This window comes from Balaenoptera ricei, chromosome 9 (assembly GCF_028023285.1).
Source record: "Balaenoptera ricei isolate mBalRic1 chromosome 9, mBalRic1.hap2, whole genome shotgun sequence".
NCBI lineage: Eukaryota > Metazoa > Chordata > Mammalia > Artiodactyla > Balaenopteridae > Balaenoptera > Balaenoptera ricei.
In genome coordinates this window covers 30928426-30936672 of record NC_082647.1, presented here as the reverse complement: position 1 = coordinate 30936672, position 8247 = coordinate 30928426, and the positions used below count along the sequence as shown (strand labels likewise).

The following is an 8247-nucleotide window of genomic DNA, read 5'->3' as shown; positions in this document are numbered from 1 at the left end:
GCCTGTGCTCCGCAACAAGAGAGGCCGCGATGGTGAGAGGCCTGCGCACCGCGATGAAGAGTGGTCCCCACTTGCCGCGGCTGGAGAAAGCCCTCGCACGGAAACGAAGACGCAACACAGTCATAAATAAATAAAAGAAATAAATAAAAGAACGTGAATTTCTTTAAAAAAAAAAAAAAAAAGTGGGGATGGAAACGAGAGACTTAGTTTTTCATGTATGTATATTTTCACGGTTACCTATGCTAAGATTGTTTTAAAGCAAAATATATCAATGTGCTTGGATAATTTTCAGCTTTATGGATCATTTTACTTTATATAAATTCAAATTTGTCTAATAACAGGGTGAAGGGGAAGGAATATAACCACTATTAATTTTAAAAATTGGGTGCCACATTATCTTTTCTAAGACCTTTTGATGTAACTCTCATTTTCTCTAAAGTATATATTCCATAGTATGTAATAAATTGTTTTGTAAAGAAAGTTTTATTTCCAAATGCTCATTTAACCTTGTTAAACTATTCATTTTCTTTCATTTAGCACAAGAGACATACTTAGAATAAGTTATTTTAATGTAGTAGCTATTTCCATTATTTTATATATCAGTGATCCCATCTCTTGATACTTTTTGCTCCAAGTACTATCATGAAATATAGGAGGAATGCATGAGAGAAGGAAACTTTTGGGAAGGCCAGGGAAGACCGTTTGAGATGTAACTTTTGATCAGTATGTTGTGTTTGTTCCTGGCTTGGTTTAAATAGTGTTGTTTAAATTTTCTCTGTTATTTTAGGTGTGAGCTTCCATCTTTTTTTCTTTCCCCACCATCCTAATCTTTACTGAAAATAGCATTTTTCAAATGTTGTGTTTCTCTTTGCTTTATACATCTTTTTTATGCTGTTTATTTTTAACGTTTTTGCTTTTTTCAGCATAATACTTTTAGTATTATTGAACTGGGAAGCATGTTATGTTGTTTCAAATCACAAGTATTTTATCAAATAAATTTTTTGGCATGTGTTATTAACATAGTATATATTTAACATCATCTATGACGAATTCTAGGTTTTATAATGGTTTTCTATAAGGAAAAGAGTTTTTGCATGTTCTGATTATTTATAAGAAAAATGGCTATTAATTCTGTTGGTCTGTTGATTCAAAATGTTAATATAAATATTTTTTGTAAAGCATAGGTTATATTGCACAAAATGTAAACTCATTCACTCATGGACCTAGAAAAATTACCAGTGAGAATTCATCATTATATTGTGCATAAAGGTTAGCTATGGTTGGGCATCTGATAAAATTATTTTTTCACCAATATACTTTATTGCATTTTGACTTAACAGCAAATATAACAACCTTGCAAACTTAGTTGAATTTTTGAAGATTTAATCAATTTGAACATAATCAATTTTTGCCTATTTCTCTTATTCTAACTAGTTTAAATTTCCTTTCTGCCCCTTCAGCTATTTACTTTTGTCATCAGCCTGGACAATGGCCTAGAATATGTTAAAATTACAATATTTCTATAAATCAGTGTATATGACAAAATGTGACAGATACATTTTTACTTCCATCTGCCCCGGCAAGGCTGACTTGTATGTGCATGTGTATGTTTTCATTTGTGCTTTGTAGTTTTCTGTTTATAAGGTATCTGGATAAGTTTAAATTGGCTACCAGCATAATTCTTATGAGTTTCTATAAAACCAAAGCATAGGAAACTTGGGAAGTTATAACAGAAGAATCTTAAATGGATTGCAATGTACCTAAAACTTAGACCATTCTTAAAATCATCAGAAGCAAATTAAAAGATTATAAAACAATATATGACATTAAATTTTTTTAAAAAACTAAGAGGTGTTCAGAAATAAAAAGGAAGATAGATTAGACGGTAAATTTATTGTTTGAAATTACCCAACGCTTTTAAACAACAATGGCAAATTTTGCATTTTAGAAAACAGAATCAGTAATGTTGAAGGCAAAACTGGGAATTTCCTAGAATGAAAAGGCAAAGCAAAATTTAAAAGGTGATAATAGGAAATTTAATACATGAAGGTAACCAGTATGACGAATAATTTGAACTTTCTAGAATAAACATCTTTATTTTTCACCACTTCAAACAAGCTTCCTTGAATATCCATTTCCTGTCTCTTGTTGATACCTTGGGCTTATTCTACGGCTGTCTATTCATGTTCATTAATAAGAACACTATCCCTGTGGTAATTAAGACTCACTTTGTAATTAAAATGAGTTTACTGCATTCTAAACCATCACTTCATTCTAAACCATCACTTCAATCGTATACCCAGCTCAATTCTTTTTCCCTCACTGTATTGGAGACTTGATTTGTGGCCAATATACCAGCAATAAGAAGGATGGTTCATTTCTTCTTTGGATCCTTATTTTTCACTCCATTTTGCATATCCTCTACCTTTAGTTTTTCATTCGCTGAAGGAAAAAAAAGGTGAAAGGAGGTTAAAGAGGCTGATTCTCTTTTCTGGTTAGGCATTCTGATATTGCCACCTCACAGAATATATAAGTGTGCTTTTGTCCTGGAGGTTCTGTAGGAGCTTTCCCCATTGAAGAGAGTTCTGATATGATACATCCCCTGGTTGTAACAACTTACCATGCACGACCTCCAGATGTCACTCTCCACAGTATATACCACAGCCCCTGGCCACATGGGACCTTTGGCCTGGTGACCAGCCTTTTGGGCTGGAGCATCAGCAAGAGAGCTCAAGCTCAGCTCCTTTCTGTGGCATCTACACAGCCTATGGTAAGGTCATATCCATTTGCCTTTCCAAAGGGAGGAGTAGTGACTCCATCTTTGGACCCCCTCTCCACCCTCTGTATTACCCAGTCTTCCAGGAATATGTGTTAGGCTCTTTCCAGAAATCTCTTATCACACTGAACTCCCATGGTAGTTCCACAGTGGCCCTGAGGGCCAGAATGAGACACCTGAAATTTTGGGGGCATCCTCAAAATCCATTAACAGTTTCTGTGGACTCCTCATGATTTGGCTTGGGAAGGAAAGACCCATTCCTTCACTTAAGGGTAGGGGATGGGAAGGAAAGTGAAAACAAAAACAAAAGGGAAAGAAGAAGAATACTCCCAATTTGAATTAGTATTCCTATTTTAGTATTTGAAGTAGAATCCAATTAATGAACAAAAATGTTCTGAGGGCTTACTAATACCTAGTACTTATTGCCAAGTATAGTATTTTGCCCTCTATGTTAGCACCTCACATTTATGTAATATTTTCAGTTTATTAAGTGTAGTCATTCATTTCTTGGTATCCACAGGGGATTGGTTCCAGGATGCCTGAGGATACCAAAATCTGCAGATGCTCAAGTCCCTTATGTAAACTGGCATAGTATTTGCATATAACCTACACATATCCTCCTGCATACTTTAAATCATCTTTAGATTACTTATAATGCAGTGTAAATGCTATATAAATAGTCACTGGCATGTTGCAAATTCAAGTTTTGCTTTTTGGAATTTTCTGAAATTCTTTTTCTAAATATTTTGATCATTGGTTGCATGTAAAACCCACAGATAAAGAGGGCCAATGGTATACTCAGTCTCATGGTTTCATGTAAGTTTCACATAAAACTCTAAAAAGAGGTATGGAAGACAGTTTTAATTTCACATTTACAAGTGAGGTAATGGAGGATCAGAAAAGTTAAGTGATTTGCTATGGCTAAACAGCTATTAAGTCAGAAGGCAGGTCGTCTTAAATGATGTCTGGTATCATTTCCAGTTCTCCCTAAGCCCAAATTAATTATAAATGTGATTCATATAAGTATAAAGCAATCAGTTATTTTGATCCTATTTGAATGTTGATCTTTCATAATGCTAAAATGAGTATTCTAACATATGTGCCAGGGGTTAATATATAATTTTAAAGACACAGAAGAAAAATAAAAACAGTATATACCCATGCTTGATAAGAGACTTGAGGAAGCTTCCTGCATTACGTAAGCAAAGTTTCATTGTTCCAGTTAAATAGATGAACTTGACCAAAGAGTTTCAAACAAGTAGCTAACTCATTCTTTGCTTTACTTGTCATGTTTATATATATATATGTATGTATCTGCATGTGTGTATAGTTAATATTATATTGAAGCTCATCTTATTTACATGTGAAAAACTACATTTGCAAATAGTTATATTAATTTAAAAATTCTGTCCTTTTATACAATGAATACTAAAAAAAAATTAATCTGTCATTCAAGACTAGAACCCAGTCCTCATGGTTGTACAAATCCCATTCCATTTAATTATATTTAAGGGAATCACAAATACATTTACCAAGTTAATGTTACAAAGAGAAATTCCACTATATTTTTATAATTCTCAAATCATTGATAAAACTTATTTAGAACAAAGCAGACTTCAGTTTTTTTAATCTAATGAGTATCATCTGGAATGTGTATTATATGAATGTGTCATGTATTTGTAGATCTCAACATGAAATTTTATTTAACTGTCTGCACATAGCCAGGTCTACCAGAAATATAAAATCCATAAGATATTGGTTAAGTAAACCTTAGGAAGAAATATTTACTTGGAAGTAGAGGAAAAAAATCAAATACACTGTGTGCTCTGGCATTCTGTGTCTATTTTTTTTTCTCTCTAAAGTTAAAGGACAGTTGCAACCAAGTAGCACATAGATGTTTGTCCATTCATTAAATAAGTCTGTATGTATTTCTTATGCTTCAGAACAAATGTCCTCAAATATTACGTGATAATCGATAATTCTTGACCTCTTGCCTGATGAGTTTCTGGATTAGTTGCCAGAGTAGGACTAGTAGTACCTCCATACTTATCGCTTACTGCCTTGCCAGCTTTTCCCTTCGACAACAGCAGCCTTGCCCTTGACTTATAAACGTGTGCCATCTGAAGTTCAATCAAATAAAATATGGTCCTCACAATATATCATGAGGAGATGAACCATTAAAGTGATAAGTTCTTGTAAAACAGTTTGTGTGTGATAGCAAATGCAGTGGAAGTGCTCAAAAAACAAAAATCAAATTTGCATTCTTCTAGCTTTCCTAGAGAAGGCATCTGAAACAAGTCATTTAAATTCTTGGGCTTTCTCATCCTAGAATTCGATAGTCTCTCAAACCATTTCTTATTTAACTAAAGTTCCAGAGGCTAGAAGACTGCCAAAAAGTATAGTATTTCTGTTGGGCCTAGAATAATTCCCAAATTGTAGAATGTACTGCAAGTTGTTTATTGAAACATAAAGATATTGAAATTCCATTCAGAGTAAAACAAGTTGAAATCTAGTGAGCTTGAAGGTAAGCATTACCGTTTCAGCTGTAGCTATCAGCTGGCTGGAGTGGACACAATTGTAATGAGCATATCTGAGATGGTTCATTTTTGCACTTTTTTATTTTTTGGCCTTCAACAGCATCTATTCAACAGAGCCTTCTGTTCTAGTGTAAAAGTTAATCATTTGAATATATTGAATATTCAAATAAGCACATAATTATCATAAGTCCTCTGTGAAAATTAAAGAAAAAATATAAATATAATTTGCCCTCATGGAATATTTATTCTGTGTAATAAGAGGAGAACAAAACATCCTTTGTGACTTGTATGATGTCATTGAGAATTAATACCTTAATTATATGTTTTGGGGAGCTTTGGTATGTGGTTGTTTATTGCCGAAGTGATGGGTGAGACCACAGGTAAATGAGGCTGTTTGTAGATCATTGTAATATATTGCTCTTTAGAGGTCTTAGTGACTAAAGAGGTAAATTATCAGCAAAGCAAATTAACTTATATATCAAATCATTTTTCTTGCTATTTTATTTTTTTATTAGTTATATTTCTCTAGTAGCTAGCAACAGGACAACCAATTCACATCAGCTAGATCAATAACAGAATTCATTATCTTGCTTACCTAAGCAGTCTAGAGGTAATAGTGGTTCAAGTAGAGCTGGGTTATTTGCTTAAATAATATACTTGATAAATTTTCTTGATCCTTTTACATTCCTGTCCAACTGGCTTTGCTCTCAGATTTTATGAGGTAGCCTCCATTTTATATCTCTCAGTGCAACCAGTGAAAACAAAGGGCACTTTACGTAATGACAGAAACAAAGAACTACTTAGAGTTCACACTTTTTGACTTACCACATTCACACATATATGTACATGTATGTGTATAGTATATATCATATATATATTTCCAAAAGGAAATAATAGTCTCATAGTCAGGACATCCAGCTTCAAATCCAGGCTTTTTAGGTGATGTTAAGCTCAGTTATAAGTCATCAACATCTGATAACTTATAGTTGAAGTGTACATTTAGCCACAAATGTAATAAAAGGAGAAAAAGATAGGGATAAGTTTTTAATTTGAGAGGAGAGGATGGAAAATGTCATATCACTGTTATTAATTCAAAACATACATATCCTAAAATAAGGAAGAGAAGGGACTCCCAAAGCTAGCAATGAACTAAGTTTTGTGGGGTTTGTGGGGTTTTTGCTGTTATTTTGTTTTGTATTTTTACATCATCTGTACTCCCCTATTTGTTCTTACTCATTTTGAACATATCTGAGAAAAACATGCAGGTGGCCTTCCATTCTGCAAGGTGTAGTCCTCAGTGGCCGATATCTTGTAAGCATGGTTTAGATGGGCAGGCAGAGTAGTAGCCTAAGGGTTTTGCTAATGCAGATATTTGTAGACCAGGCTTAAGATATATATTTTTTAAACGTCTGTCAAAAATATAACTTATTTTTTTTAAATCAACTTCTTAGTTTATTTTTATTGAAATCCAGAGTCTATTAAGCAATGCTTCAGATCTTGGCAACTTATACTTTTCTATCTAGAAAGCTGTCTCTGGTCAGCAGGCTTCTGTGCTCTGTTTATCCTGTTAGGATTCACATTCTGGTTTCCATTTGGGTACTGGAAACGGTCCTTTTTGGCCTCTACACCCATTTTAACCTCTGACTTGGGAAATTCAGAATAATGGCCTGATGGGTTATAAGGAAGCATAGCCTGCATCTCTCCTAAAATTTAGGCAGAGAGTTTCTGAGAGGAGTACATTAAATAAAACCAGGAAAATACAGCTTTTTTAATATTATCTTATTATTTTCCCAAACTTGTCTTTAATATTATTATCTTGGTTCCCAGTATTGGTCTCCTCTAACCCTACCAGTGTCCAGGTTGAGTAAAGTAATCTTGAATTATACAACACAAGAATAAATGTCTTCTTGTTTTATCTTCTTTATATTTTCAGAAAATTTATTTTCTTAGTTCTGGTCCTCTAGGAAACAGAACTTGAGAAAAGAATTAAGGTGATAATATTTCATTGTAGAGGAGTAAGTCCAAAACTATGAGAAAGGTGATGGGCAAAGGATGACATACTGGTACTCTACCCTCTTCTACTACTTTCTTATGTGCACTGATTTTTATTCTTCTGAAGGAATTTTAAAAAACAAAAATCTAAGATCATCTTATAGAAGATTTAAGTTCCTTCTTTTCAACATACATAATTTATTATTCTGTTTTAATTATTACTTATTATTAGTCTGTCTTTGAAGTCTGTATTTAATGCATCACCGCTTTTAACTACCCCACAAGAAGATGTAGTCCATTTCTAGAAAGAATAGCTAAATACCAAGTTATAAAGCTAAAATATGAAGTCTAGAAGGTGGCTGTGACCATTTATTTCTCTCTCAATTTTCTTATCAGTGCTACCTTTGATGTTCATCCTCCTTTCTATTTCGCTGCGTTGCAGTGCTTTAGGTCTTCAGCCCTTCATCTTCCCTTGATAAGGAAAGTTGCAAAAACATGTGGTTTTTTTTTTTTTATTCTACCGTAGTCTCAACTAAAATATCTACTCTAAGACAAACTTTTAATGTGATGATAATAACTGCCCCTTAAAGCTTATTCTGTGTTATATTATGTTTAAATCTTTATTTCCTTTGACAAAACTCTCATGACTATCAATTTGTATTCCAGGTTTTTGCAAGGCTGTTGTAATAATTGATGTTACACATGATGGTTGCTTTTATTGAAGTAGTTGACAGTACAGATGGAAAGGAATTGAAACATTTAAGACTTACATCGAGTATAGAATTGATAGGACTTTGTAATACAGGAGGTATGTGAGAGGAATAAAATTATTAGCTTAAGCTAATTAAGGGAATGGCAGTTTTTGTAATTTCCTATGATATCTTATTCATACAAACATGAACACAGGTGTGTTCTATTATTTCAATTCTTGATTCTGATGTA

At 33.3% G+C, this 8247-nt stretch overlaps 1 long non-coding RNA gene across 1 annotated transcript in view; it reads right to left on the bottom strand.

The window, feature by feature from the left end:
- Nucleotides 1-2007: 2007 nt before the first annotated feature.
- Nucleotides 2008-8247, bottom strand: part of LOC132371857 (uncharacterized) — a 183743-nt gene continuing 177503 nt past the window's right edge. The window contains exon 4 of the long non-coding RNA XR_009504998.1: nucleotides 2008-2442. This is a non-coding gene — a long non-coding RNA (uncharacterized LOC132371857). The remainder of the gene's footprint in view (nucleotides 2443-8247) is intronic.